The sequence below is a fragment of the Ambystoma mexicanum genome, chromosome 12 (assembly GCF_040938575.1).
Source record: "Ambystoma mexicanum isolate Mex_15411 chromosome 12, UKY_AmexF1_1, whole genome shotgun sequence".
In the NCBI taxonomy this organism is placed as follows: domain Eukaryota; kingdom Metazoa; phylum Chordata; class Amphibia; order Caudata; family Ambystomatidae; genus Ambystoma; species Ambystoma mexicanum.
This window is the reverse complement of record NC_090936.1, coordinates 936,284,135-936,297,980: the sequence shown is the minus strand read 5'-3', so window position 1 is coordinate 936,297,980 and position 13,846 is coordinate 936,284,135.

Genomic DNA, 13,846 nt, shown 5'->3' with positions numbered 1-13,846 from the left:
GTGACTGTGTGTGCTATTAAGGCGCTCAGTATTTTCTCGACCCTTTAGGGTCTTGATACGGGGGAACCGGGACTCCGGATGGTTAGAGGGGTCTCCGCCGCATATGGTGGAATCAGCAGCGTGGGGTTCCTTGTCCGATGAGGGGGAGCGCTCGTTAGGGTCGGCGCGTTATGGCCTTCCAGGTTTGGGCCGCAGAGTAATGTCACTGGTGTCCCAGGGGTCCGGGGTATTGGGATGGGAGGAGGCACACGCCCTGGAATCAGGGGCCCTACCCTCCCCCTTGAGATGGGCTGCGAGGCTCAGTAGTGCTTAGTGGTGGGCCAAAACACCCACAGGATAAGCTGGAGGCAGCTGGAAGTCTGGTCCGTGCCGTCCGCGTTGCACAGTTAGCCGGGGCAGAGAGGACGAAATGGGGGCCCTGCGCGGGTCGAGCTGCGCAGCCCGTAGATGGAAGCGGGCTGCAACGCGCTCCGAGGAACGTGCAACGGGGGCCGCGGTTAGCTCTGCGTATTAGGAGCATGTGGGACTCACCAGCGTGGGTCTTCGTTAAAGTTGGGCCGCATCCGAGACCACGGGTCTGCCGTAGGGTGGGCGGCGGGAGCAGTCGCCACACGTCGAGGGCTCTCCCACTCCCCGAAAGCCTCCAGGCGAGACGTCGTTGAGAGAGCCAGTGCAGGGAGCCGGAACAGAGCTCGGTGGCGTCACTGGTCTCTGGCAGTTGTGGGCTGTTGCAAGGGTGCCGCGTAGGAGGCCATGAAGGGAAGTTCGGGCTGGAGCTCCTTTCTCCACCGAAAACGCGCCGATTTTCACCGGAGTTTCGCCAACTGGGTGGGGGCCAGGGTCAGCAAGCTTGGGCCGTCGTTGTTTAGCAGGTGGGGGGGCCAAAAGTGGGGGCTCAGAGCACTTTTGGGGGACCGTGAGACGGAGCTCACACGGGGAGGATCTTCATCCGTGCGCCCCCTGGCGGCCAACCTGGTTCTCTACTCTTTTAAGTAACTTTTCTTCCGACCAACTTTGTTTCGAACACTTGGCAAAATCTTAACCGCGAACTAATCTGAACTGTGTGATCCTCTGCAAAGACTCTGTACCATTAACACTGGCCCAGGCCTATTGATTTGAATCCACATTGTAGCAAGCCTTTTCTAGATTGCACTGCCTACTTACTTGTTGGTGCTGCTTAATTTTGTATAACCTTGTCTTTCCCTCCCTTTTGAATTGCTGGAGTACCATTTTGATCACTCTTCATTTTGAGCTTAACTTGTCCAGAATTCATCAGGTGTAGTGTAGTGTATTAAGAGTGTGATTTTACTTCTGCTTTACTTAGTGAATTGTTTTACAACTGATGTGTAAATAAATATATATTCTTTTACTCAGAAATCTTGAGTCAGTGTTTACTTGAACCATATTAATTGCTATCCTTTGTATAACTATTGATACTGCTCACTTTACTCTTGAGATAAGTCTGGCTGCTCAGCCATCACTACCACTTTACTGTGTAGTACAGGCTTGTACCAAAGGTGAATTTGTACTGTCACTTGTAGTCTTAATTGTGTTTGGTGTTCCCAAAGTGTACTGCATATGATTCTGTCTAACACTGGTGTCGGCGGTGAGGATCAAGTATAGTGATTACACTTAGAGTGCTGCTATTACCTTGGATCAACTAACCACAATGCTAAACATCACTAAAAAGCAATTTTAATCATGTCTGGTATGGAAAGCTACAGTTAAGAGACCCTCCTTAGTTACACTGTGGATTATCTGAAAAATCTGTGCAGAGAAAGCAACCTCTCTGTGAAAGGCAACAAGTCAGAATTAATTGAAAGGTTGTTAGAGAAACAAAGTCTGGGGAGTGTGTCTGAAATACCTGCCCCTCCAGCAAATGTGGAAAATGATGAGGATGATAATGTGTCTGTTATTATGGATGAGTTAGACGAGGCAGATGTGTCTCACAATGTAGGCCTTACTGCTCCTCTACCTGCTTAGCAACCTCAACCTTTGTCCACTGGGACCCCATCAGGTCCTACACTCAGCCCTGAATTCATTGCTCAAGAAAAGATGAGGCTTGAATTGGAATTCAAATGTATAAATGCTCAAACTGAATGAAAGCATCAAGAACCTAAGCTCAGAGAAATGGAGATGAACCATGCCTTAGAAATGAAAAAGTTGTCTATTGAAAATGCATCTCTCCCAGAGTCTTCTAGGTTTTTGCAGCCCTAAGAGACCCTGTACGCCTAAAGAAATTGTTGGTATGTATGGGGCTAAGCTTGATATTTTAGATTGGTTGGCAATGTTTGAATATAACCATGGGATTCAAGACATTACAGGGAATCAGTTGCTTCCTTGGCTCTTCTCTAGGCTACCCACTGTTGCATCTGATGTTGTGATGGAGTTGGGGAGGTGGATAGGATGGATTATGAGTGTGTGAGGTTAGCTTTAATTGCTAGATTTGGGAAGACCCCTTCCCAGTATCTTAAGAGGTTTAGGACCCTCAAAAAGCATGATGGTACCCCTTGGGTTAGCTGGGTATGCGAATGTTTGAAAAACATAGATGGTTGGGTTAAGGGTTACAGAGTAAACACTTATGAAAGTATGAGAAATCTTGTTATGTTGGAGTCAATTTATGATGCCTGCTCTCCTGAGCTCAGACAGCACTTGGCTGATTCTAAGGAGATAGATCCAAAGAAGGTTGCTGACTTTTGGGTTGCCAACAGGCCTACTCACAAGGATTCTGGGGAAATTCGGAAGAAGGATGAGGGAAAGCAGCCAAAGAAAGATAACAAGGAGAATTTGAATACCTCCAATCCAAAAGAGGGCCCCAAACAAAACATGTGTCTCACAATGTAGGCCTTACTGCTCCTCTACCTGCTTAGCAACCTCAACCTTTGTCCACTGGGACCCCATCAGGTCCTACACTCAGCCCTGAATTCATTGCTCAAGAAAAGATGAGGCTTGAATTGGAATTCAAATGTATAAATGCTCAAACTGAATGAAAGCATCAAGAACCTAAGCTCAGAGAAATGGAGATGAACCATGCCTTAGAAATGAAAAAGTTGTCTATTGAAAATGCATCTCTCCCAGAGTCTTCTAGGTTTTTTCAGCCCTAAGAGACCCTGTACGCCTAAAGAAATTGTTGGTATGTATGGGGCTAAGCTTGATATTTTAGATTGGTTGGCAATGTTTGAATATAACCATGGGATTCAAGACATTACAGGGAATCAGTTGCTTCCTTGGCTCTTCTCTAGGCTACCCACTGTTGCATCTGATGTTGTGATGGAGTTGGGGAGGTGGATAGGATGGATTATGAGTGTGTGAGGTTAGCTTTAATTGCTAGATTTGGGAAGACCCCTTCCCAGTTTCTTAAGAGGTTTAGGACCCTCAAAAAGCATGATGGTACCCCTTGGGTTAGCTGGGTATGCGAATGTTTGAAAAACATAGATGGTTGGGTTAAGGGTTACAGAGTAAACACTTATGAAAGTATGAGAAATCTTGTTATGTTGGAGTCAATTTATGATGCCTGCTCTCCTGAGCTCAGACAGCACTTGGCTGATTCTAAGGAGATAGATCCATAGAAGGTTGCTGACTTTTGGGTTGCCAACAGGCCTACTCACAAGGATTCTGGGGAAATTCGGAAGAAGGATGAGGGAAAGCAGCCAAAGAAAGATAACAAGGAGAATTTGAATACCTCCAATCCAAAAGAGGGCCCCAAACAAAACAATAAGGGTAGGCCACAAGGGAAATCGAATCAGGCTAGTGTATCATCTGGACCCAAACCAGAAGGAGGTCAGAACAAACCCCCATTCATCAAAACATTTGGGAAATGTTATGTGTGTGGGTCAACTGACCATGTGAAAGGGGATCCCAGGTGTAAGGGTAAACCTTCACTGTCTCCTTACCCTTCTCCCTAGAGGAATAAGTCACCTACTGGCTGATTAACCCATGAGAGTCTCAGCCAGTGTTTCTTTAGTGTCCCTGGGCTTGTGGGAACAACAGAATTTAGATGTCTATAATTCCATCCCAGATAATACTAAAGAGTATTATAAAGATAGTGTTCTTGTGAATGGCCAAGAGATTCCTGCCATCAGAGATACTGGAGCCAGTTGATGAATCATTTTCAAGGTAGATGATGTTGCTAAGGCACCCAAATTCCTAACCAAGTTATCTGGAGGCCCTGTGCAAATGCTCCCCCGGTTACCAGCTCTCATCCAGTGTAATGATATGACTGTCAAAATACCTGTTAGTGTGCAGAGTGAAGTGCCTGGGAGAGTCCTGCTGGGTAATGACCTGAAAGCTCTTGGAGTTGTGTCTAGCACCCACAGGCCTCCCAGTAAAATGAAACAGGAGCTCACTAGGCCTGCAAGGGAGAGAACCTTGAGAGGCTCTCCAGGGGAATTGATAGAGGAAACTATCACCCCAACCCCACAGGAGTTGCTCACTGCTATTTCAGTAAATAATGAGGCAAAGGGGAAACCCAAGACCTACAAGAAAAAAGGAGAGAGCACCCCTGTGCTACCAACAAGGACATCCCCAAGATTGTCCAAAGTCACACCTGTGACTCCTCCACCTGCTGCGGCTGATTGCGAGGTACAACCCTGTGTGGTTGATCCAGTTTCTGAAGAGTCAGATCTGGAAGAAGACATCATTTATTTTGGGAGATCTGGATCGTGTTGACCATCTTGAGCTGCAGTCTTTACTGGCAGAAGGTCGACCCTACAGGGAAGACTTCAGCAGAGGACAAAGAGAGTGTCCTACTCTTGAAGGTCTTTGCATACAGGCAGCTTCTCAGCTCGATGGCCAAGAGCCTGGGAAGCATAGGTTGCAGTGGGAAGATGGCCTCTTCTACAGTGAACCGACTGAGTCTATCTCTGGGGACTGCAAAAGACGTGTAGTGCCCCTAGAAAATAGACTCCAGTTCCTACAGTTGGCCCATGAGATACCTCTAGCTGGTCATTTGAGTTTCAAAAAGACCAAGGAAAGGCTATCCTTATACTTCTACTGGCCTAAAATGGATTCAGAAGTTGACAAATTCTAAAGGAGCTGCCACACTTGCCAAACCACTGGCAAGAGTGGAGCCAAGAATATGCCACCCTTGGTGCCTCTCCCAGTGGTGGGAGTTCCTTTTCAGAGGGTGGGCATCGACATTGTTGGTCCCCTTAACCCTCCCACATATTCAGGAAACAGGTTTATCCTGGTTGTAGTAGACCATGCTACTAGGTATCCTGAAGCAATACCTATGAGGACTGTTATGGCTCAGGCTGTGGCTAAGTCTCTACTTGAGTTTTTTTTACCAGAGTGGGGTTTCCTAAGAAAGTGATATCTGACAGGGGATCCAATTTTATGTCCCGCTACATGCAAGCCATGTGGAAAAGCTGTGGTGCCACTTACAGGTTCTCTACAGCCTACCATCTAGAGACAAATGGACTGGTAGAGAGGTTTAATCATACTATGAAGAGCATAATAGGTCCTTTAGAGGAACCCCTTAAAAGAAAATGGGACCTTCTACTGCCATGCCTTCTCTTTGCTTATAGAGAAGTTCCTCAGGAGGAAGTTGGTTACAGTCCCTTTGAACTTCACTATGGCCATCCAGTCAGAGGTCCATTGGACCTGATTAAGGAGGGGTTGGAGAGTGCGCCTTCTCCCAAGCCAGTCAGAGTGACTGACTATGTGATAGGTCTCCGAAGGAGAATGTCACACATGATGGCAGAAGCAAGTGATAACTTGAAAGCAGATCAGGCTCTGGTCAAACATTGGAATCACCAGAAGGCCAACATGGTTGAGTTTACTCAAGACCAGCTTGTACTAGATATGGTGCCAACAAGTCAGAGGGCCTTGCAGGACAAATGGATAGGATCCTTCAAGGTTGTGGGCAAACTTGGAGAGGTGAACTATTTGGTGGACTTAGGCAGACCTAAGGAGGCTCCCAGAGTCTTTCACATCAACTGTTTGAAGGCATATGTCTCGAGACCAGAATTAGTAGCTTTGCTTCTAGCTTCAGCTCAGGAGGAGGAGGAGGAGAGTGAACTACTATACTACCTGACCTACTCAGATGCCAACCTTTAGATGAGAAGATAGAAGGAGTTAATCTCTCTTCTAATCTGACAGCTGAACAGCAGGATGAGTACAAATTTCTGTTGAATCAGTTTGCCTCTCTGTTTTCACTTTCACCAGGCTTGACCCCTTGGGGCCAGCATGATATTCTCACTGGTGACTGTTTACCTGTGAAAAGAAGAGCTTACAGAATGTCAGAACATGTGAGATCCCACATCAAAGGAGAGGTCACCAAGATGCTTCATCTTGGGGTTATAGAGCCCTCTACAAGTCCATGGTCTAGTCCAGTGGTTCTAGTACCAAAGGCAGGATCCAAGTAGTTGAGATTCTGTGTGGACTATAGAGCTCTAAATGTAGTCAGTCTCTAAGACTGATGCCCATCCTTTTCCAAGGACTGATGAACTGGTGGATAAACTTGGTGCAGCCATGTACCACATTACATTTGATCTGACGTCAGGCTATTAGCAAATAGCCCTGACAGACCATGCCAAGGGGAAAACTGCATTCTCAACCCCAGCAGGCCTCTACCAGTTTAAGGTTATGCCTGTTGGATTAAAGAATGCACCTTCTACATTCCAAAGGATGGTCAATCATCAAGTTCTGAATGGGATGGAGGACTTCTGCATGGCAAACTTGGATGACATTGCAGTGTTCAGCCCTACTTGGAAAGAGCATGTTGATCACATAGGATATATTTTTCAGGCTCTTGAGCAGGCCCATCTGACCATAAAGGCAAGCAAATGTCAAACTGGTCAGAGCAAAGTGGTCTATCTTGGGCATGAGGTAGGAGGAGGTGAAATAAGGGCATTGCCTAGCAAAGTACAAGCTGTACAATACTGGGCCACCCCTACTACTCAAACCCAAGTGAGAGCCTTCCTAGGTCTCACTGGGTACTACAGGAATTACATTGAGAACTATGGGTCCATAGCTTCTCCTTTGAATGTAATCTCCTCTCCAAAATTCCCTAAAAAGGTTAGATGGAATGAGGAGTGCACTCAAACCTTTGAAAACCTGAAGAAAGCCCTTTGTCAAGCTCCAATCCTAAGAGCTCCTGATTACCACCAACCCTTTATTGTGCAGACAGATGCATCCAATACAGGTATAGGTGCAGTCCTTAGTCAACTGGATGGGAAAGGTAGAGAGCACCCCATTTGCTTCATCAGTGGGAAACTGAAGGAACCAGAAAAAAGGTGGGCAACCATAGAGCGTGAGTGTTTTGCCATTGTGTGGTCTCTGAAGAAGTTTAGACCATACTTGTATGGATCTACTTTTGTGATTCAGACAGACCTCCAACCCTTGAGATGGTTAATGCAAATGAAAGGGGAGAACCCAACACTTCTAAGATGGTCAAACTGCCTGCAACGGTTTGATTTCACATTTGAGCACAGGTCAGGATGTCATCACCAAAATGCTGATGGTCTCTCTAGGATGTTTATAACCGACTAGAGTGAAGAGATTCATCCAGGAGTGGATTAAATCCTCCTGTCCCTTAGTCTGGGAGGGGCGAGTGTTAGGGAGAATTCTCCAGAATGGCTAATTTCCCTTACCTACTGAGTCCCTGAGCAGGTTTGCTGGATTTCTAGGATTTCAGCCTTTTTTCTGACTCTTACATGTGTTTTGCTGTGTGTGTTTAACATTTTTGTGTTCATAGACTGTGGCGCCTCACCTACTCAATAGGCATCATGTGTTTACTGTGTGTCACACAGCATCTTTAGTGCAGTGACACAGGGTTGTCTTTTTCAGACTTCCCACTTTAAACTCCATTTTCTCGGACTGACTACTGTCTCACAGAACACGTAAAGTTGCCATTGACTTTATTAGTCTTTTTAAATGCACAGACGCAGTACATACTATCTTCCATAGAGTTCTGGAAAGGGTTAATCGTTATCCCTTTTTGTCTGTCTCTCACGGAACATTATTTAGTTCTCCTTTCGTTAAGATTTGGCTGGTGGCAGTGGTATCTACCCTATTTTTCCTACCACGGTCTATGCAAATAGCCTTGGCACTGTTTTAAGCTAAGTTAGTACCCTTGAACTTAAGTCCGGAGGACCCCATTTACTTTTATTTGGTTGCGGCTGGGTTCATTCACCATTTCTTTTTGTAAAGGTATTTCTTGTGCTTTATTCTGCGTGCCAAACCAGGTTTGGTTCCTTAGTTCTACATGCTTCAGCGGGCATCTGCACAGAAGCCCTCCTTAGGCGCCTGACTGTCTGAGGGGGACAGGATGTGAGGAAGGGGTTTGAGACTCCCTGCACAGGGTCTCCTTGGAGACCCATGTCGCACTCTGCATGATTGGCTGTGGTGACTGTCCTGCCAGGACAGCCACTCTGCTGTGTGATTGACAGCCAGGCTGTGTGAATGAGGGAAAACTGCATACAAAGCAGGTCTCTGGGGCTTGGAAGGCAGAGTCGCCACTGGATCGTGAAAACCCAAGAGAAACTGAAAGAAGAGGACCCCTACCATGACTGAACCTCCTGGTGAATCCCTGCTGCGGGTCTGAATCTCCAAACTTCAATGACAAAGAAGATCTGCAAGAAATCTTCTTCCCTTCAGCTGGTAGGACCAACCAGTTCGCCAAAAACCAAGCAAAGCCTCCCTCCCCTATAGATGTCTATAATTCCATCCCAGATAATACTAAAGAGTATTATGGAGATAGTGTTCTTGTGAATGGCCAAGAGATTCCTGCCATCAGAGATACTGGAGCCAGTTGATGAATCATTTTCAAGGTAGATGATGTTGCTAAGGCACCCAAATGCCTAACCAAGTTATCTGGAGGCCCTGTGCAAATGCTTCCCCGGTTACCAGCTCTCATCCAGTGTAATGATATGACTGTCAAAATACCTGTTAGTGTGCAGAGTGAAGTGCCTGGGAGAGTCCTGCTGGGTAATGACCTGAAACCTCTTGGAGTTGTGTCTAGCACCCACAGGCCTCCCAGTAAAAGGAAACAGGAGCTCACTAGGCCTGCAAGGGAGAGAACCTTGAGAGGCTCTCCAGGGGAATTGATAGAGGAAACTATCACCCCAACCCCACAGGAGTTGCTCACTGCTATTTCAGTAAATAATGAGGCAAAGGGGAAACCCAAGACCTACAAGAAAAAAGGAGAGAGCACCCCTGTGCTACCAACAAGGACATCCCCAAGATTGTCCAAAGTCACACCTGTGACTCCTCCACCTGCTGCGGCTGATTGCGAGGTACAACCCTGTGTGGTTGATCCAGTTTCTGAAGAGTCAGATCTGGAAGAAGACATCATTTATTTTGGGAGATCTGGATCGTGTTGACCATCTTGAGCTGCAGTCTTTACTGGCAGAAGGTCGACCCTACAGGGAAGACTTCAGCAGAGGACAAAGAGAGTGTCCTACTCTTGAAGGTCTTTGCATACAGGCAGCTTCTCAGCTCGATGGCCAAGAGCCTGGGAAGCATAGGTTGCAGTGTGAAGATGGCCTCTTCTACAGCGAACCGACTGAGTCTATCTCTGGGGACTGCAAAAGACGTGTAGTGTCCCTAGAAAACAGACTCCAGTTCCTACAGTTGGCCCATGAGATACCTCTAGCTGGTCATTTGAGTTTCAAAAAGACCAAGGAAAGGCTATCCTTATACTTCTACTGGCCTAAAATGGGTTCAGAAGTTGACAAATTCTAAAGGAGCTGCCACACTTGCCAAACCACTGGCAAGAGTGGAGCCAAGAATATGCCACCCTTGGTGCCTCTCCCAGTGGTGGGAGTTCCTTTTCAGAGGGTGGGCATCGACATTGTTGGTCCCCTTAACCCTCCCACATCTTCAAGAAACAGGTTTATCCTGGTTGTAGTAGACCATGCTACTAGGTATCCTGAAGCAATACCTATGAGGACTGTTATGGCTCAGGCTGTGGCTAAGTCTCTACTTGAGTTTTTTTTACCAGAGTGGGGTTTCTTAAGAAAGTGATATCTGACAGGGGATCCAATTTTATGTCCCGCTACATGCAAGCCATGTGGAAAAGCTGTGGTGCCACTTACAGGTTCTCTACAGCCTACCATCCACAGACAAATGGACTGGTAGAGAGGTTTAATCATACTATGAAGAGCATAATAGGTCCTTTAGAGGAACCCCTTAAAAGAAAATGGGACCTTCTACTGCCATGCCTTCTCTTTGTTTATAGAGAAGTTCCTCAGGAGGAAGTTGGTTACAGTCCCTTTGAACTTCACTATGGCCATCCAGTCAGAGGTCCATTGGACCTGATTAAGGAGGGGTTGGAGAGTGCGCCTTCTCCCAAGCCAGTCAGAGTGACTGACTATGTGATAGGTCTCCGAAGGAGAATGTCACACATGATGGCAGAAGCAAGTGATAACTTGAAAGCAGATCAGGCTCTGGTCAAACATTGGAATCACCAGAAGGCCAACATGGTTGAGTTTACTCAAGACCAGCTTGTACTAGATATGGTGCCAACAAGTCAGAGGGCCTTGCAGGACAAATGGATAGGATCCTTCAAGGTTGTGGGCAAACTTGGAGAGGTGAACTATTTGGTGGACTTAGGCAGACCTAAGGAGGCTCCCAGAGTCTTTCACATCAACTGTTTGAAGGCATATGTCTCGAGACCAGAATTAGTAGCTTTGCTTCTAGCTTCAGCTCAGGAGGAGGAGGAGGAGAGTGAACTACTATACTACCTGACCTACTCAGAGGCCAACCTTTAGATGAGAAGATAGAAGGAGTTAATCTCTCTTCTAATCTGACATCTGAACAGCAGGATGAGTACACATTTCTGTTGAATCAGTTTGCCTCTCTGTTTTCACTTTCACCAGGCTTGACCCCTTGGGGCCAGCATGATATTCTCACTGGTGACTGTTTACCTGTGAAAAGAAGAGCTTACAGAATGTCAGAACATGTGAGATCCCACATCAAAGGAGAGGTCACCAAGATGCTTCATCTTGGGGTTATAGAGCCCTCTACAAGTCCATGGTCTAGTCCAGTGGTTCTAGTACCAAAGGCAGGATCCAAGTAGTTGAGATTCTGTGTGGACTATAGAGCTCTAAATGTAGTCAGTCTCTAAGACTGATGCCCATCCTTTTCCAAGGACTGATGAACTGGTGGATAAACTTGGTGCAGCCATGTACCACATTATATTTGATCTGACGTCAGGCTATTGGCAAATAGCCCTGACAGAACATGCAAAGGGGAAAACTGCATTCTCAACCCCAGCAGGCCTCTACCAGTTTAAGGTTATGCCTGTTGGATTAAAGAATGCACCTTCTACATTCCAAAGGATGGTCAATCATCAAGTTCTGAATGGGATGGAGGACTTCTGCATGGCAAACTTGGATGACATTGCAGTGTTCAGCCCTACTTGGAAAGAGCATGTTGATCACATAGGATATATTTTTCAGGCTCTTGAGCAGGCCCATCTGACCATAAAGGCAAGCAAATGTCAAACTGGTCAGAGCAAAGTGGTCTATCTTGGGCATGAGGTAGGAGGAGGTGAAATAAGGGCATTGCCTAGCAAAGTACAAGCTGTACAATACTGGGCCACCCCTACTACTCAAACCCAAGTGAGAGCCTTCCTAGGTCTCACTGGGTACTACAGGAATTACATTGAGAACTATGGGTCCATAGCTTCTCCTTTGAATGTAATCTCCTCTCCAAAATTCCCTAAAAAGGTTAGATGGAATGAGGAGTGCACTCAAACCTTTGAAAACCTGAAGAAAGCCCTTTGTCAAGCTCCAATCCTAAGAGCTCCTGATTACCACCAACCCTTTATTGTGCAGACAGATGCATCCAATACAGGTATAGGTGCAGTCCTTAGTCAACTGGATGGGAAAGGTAGAGCGCACCCCATTTGCTTCATCAGTAGGAAACTGAAGGAACCAGAAAAAAGGTGGGCAACCATAGAGCGTGAGTTTTTTGCCATTGTGTGGTCTCTGAAGAAGTTTAGACCATACTTGTATGGATCTACTTTTGTGATTCAGACAGACCTCCAACCCTTGAGATGGTTAATGCAAATGAAAGGGGAGAACCCAACACTTCTAAGATGGTCAAACTGCCTGCAACGGTTTGATTTCACCATTGAGCACAGGTCAGGATGTCATCACCAAAATGCTGATGGTCTCTCTAGGATGTTTATAACCGACTAGAGTGAAGAGATTCATCCAGGAGTGGATTAAATCCTCCTGTCCCTTAGTCTGGGAGGGGCGAGTGTTAGGGAGAATTCTCCAGAATGGCTAATTTCCCTTACCTACTGAGTCCCTGAGCAGGTTTGCTGGATTTCTAGGATTTCAGCCTTTTTTCTGACTCTTACATGTGTTTTGCTGTGTGTGTTTAACATTTTTGTGTTCATAGACTGTGGCGCCTCACCTACTCCATAGGCATCATGTGTTTACTGTGTGTCACACAGCATCTTTAGTGCAGTGACACAGGGTTGTCTTTTTCAGACTTCCCACTTTAAACTCCATTTTCTCGGACTGACTACTGTCTCACAGAACACGTAAAGTTGCCATTGACTTTATGAGTCTTTTTAAATGCACAGACGCAGTACATACTATCTTCCATAGAGTTCTGGAAAGGGTTAATCGTTATCCCTTTTTGTCTGTCTCTCATGGAACATTATTTAGTTCTCCTTTCGTTAAGATTTGGCTGGTGGCAGTGGTATCTACCCTATTTTTCCTACCACGGTCTATGCAAATAGCCTTGGCACTGTTTTAGGCTAAGTTAGTAGCCTTGAACTTATGTCCGGTGGACCCCATTTACTTTTATTTGGTTGCGGCTGCTGGGTTCATTCACCATTTCTTTTTGTAAAGGTATTTCTTGTGCTTTATTCTGCGTGCCAAACCAGGTTTGGTTCCTTAGTTCTACATGCTTCAGCGGGCATCTGCACAGAAGCCCTCCTTAGGCGCCTGACTGTCTGAGGGGGACAGGATGTGAGGAAGGGGTTTGAGACTACCTGCACAGGGTCTCCTTGGAGACCCACGTCGCACTCTGCATGATTGGCTGTGGTGACTGTCCTGCCAGGACAGCCACTCTGCTGTGTGATTGACAGCCAGGCTGTGTGAATGAGGGAAAACTGCATACAAAGCAGGTCTCTGGGGCTTGGAAGGCAGAGTCGCCACTGGTTCGTGAAAACCGAAGAGAAACTGAAAGAAGAGGACCCCTACCATGACTGAACCTCCTGGTGAAGCCCTGCTGCGGGTCTGAATCTCCAAACTTCAATGAGAAAGAAGATCTGCAAGAAATCTTCTTTCCTTCAGCTGGTAGGACCAACCAGTTCGCCAAAAGCCAAGCAAAGCCTCCCTCCCCTGTTTGAATTTGCTGTGCACAGCTGCAGTGAACCGGAAAGCAAGGTGGAACGGACCCTGTTTGGGTTTTAAGGAGCACACCTTTTATTCGCTGCTTTGCTCTGCTGCTGGTTTCTTCCCTGGGCAGTGCAGGACCCTCCAGTCTTCCTACTTCGTGTCAGTCTGACAGTCGCTCAGGAACCGTGAGCCTGCAGGATCTGCCAGGAACTTCTGCCTCTTCATTTAAGGTACTTTTCTAACTCAGTCATTCGTTCTGTCCGACTGCGGTGAAAGTGTTTGAAATCTTTCGCCAGTCCGAGGGCTTGTCCTTCTCTACTCTTTTAAGTAACTTTGTTTCGATCTCTTGGCAATTACTTAACCACAAACTACTCTGAACTGTGTAATCCTCTGCAAAGACTCTCTACCATTAACATTGGCCCAGGCCTATTGATTTGAATCCTTATTGTAGCAAACCTTTTCTAGAGTGCCCTGCCTACTTCCTTGTCGGTGCTGCTTAATCTTGTATAACCTTGTCTTTCCCTCCCTTTTAAATTGCTGGAGTG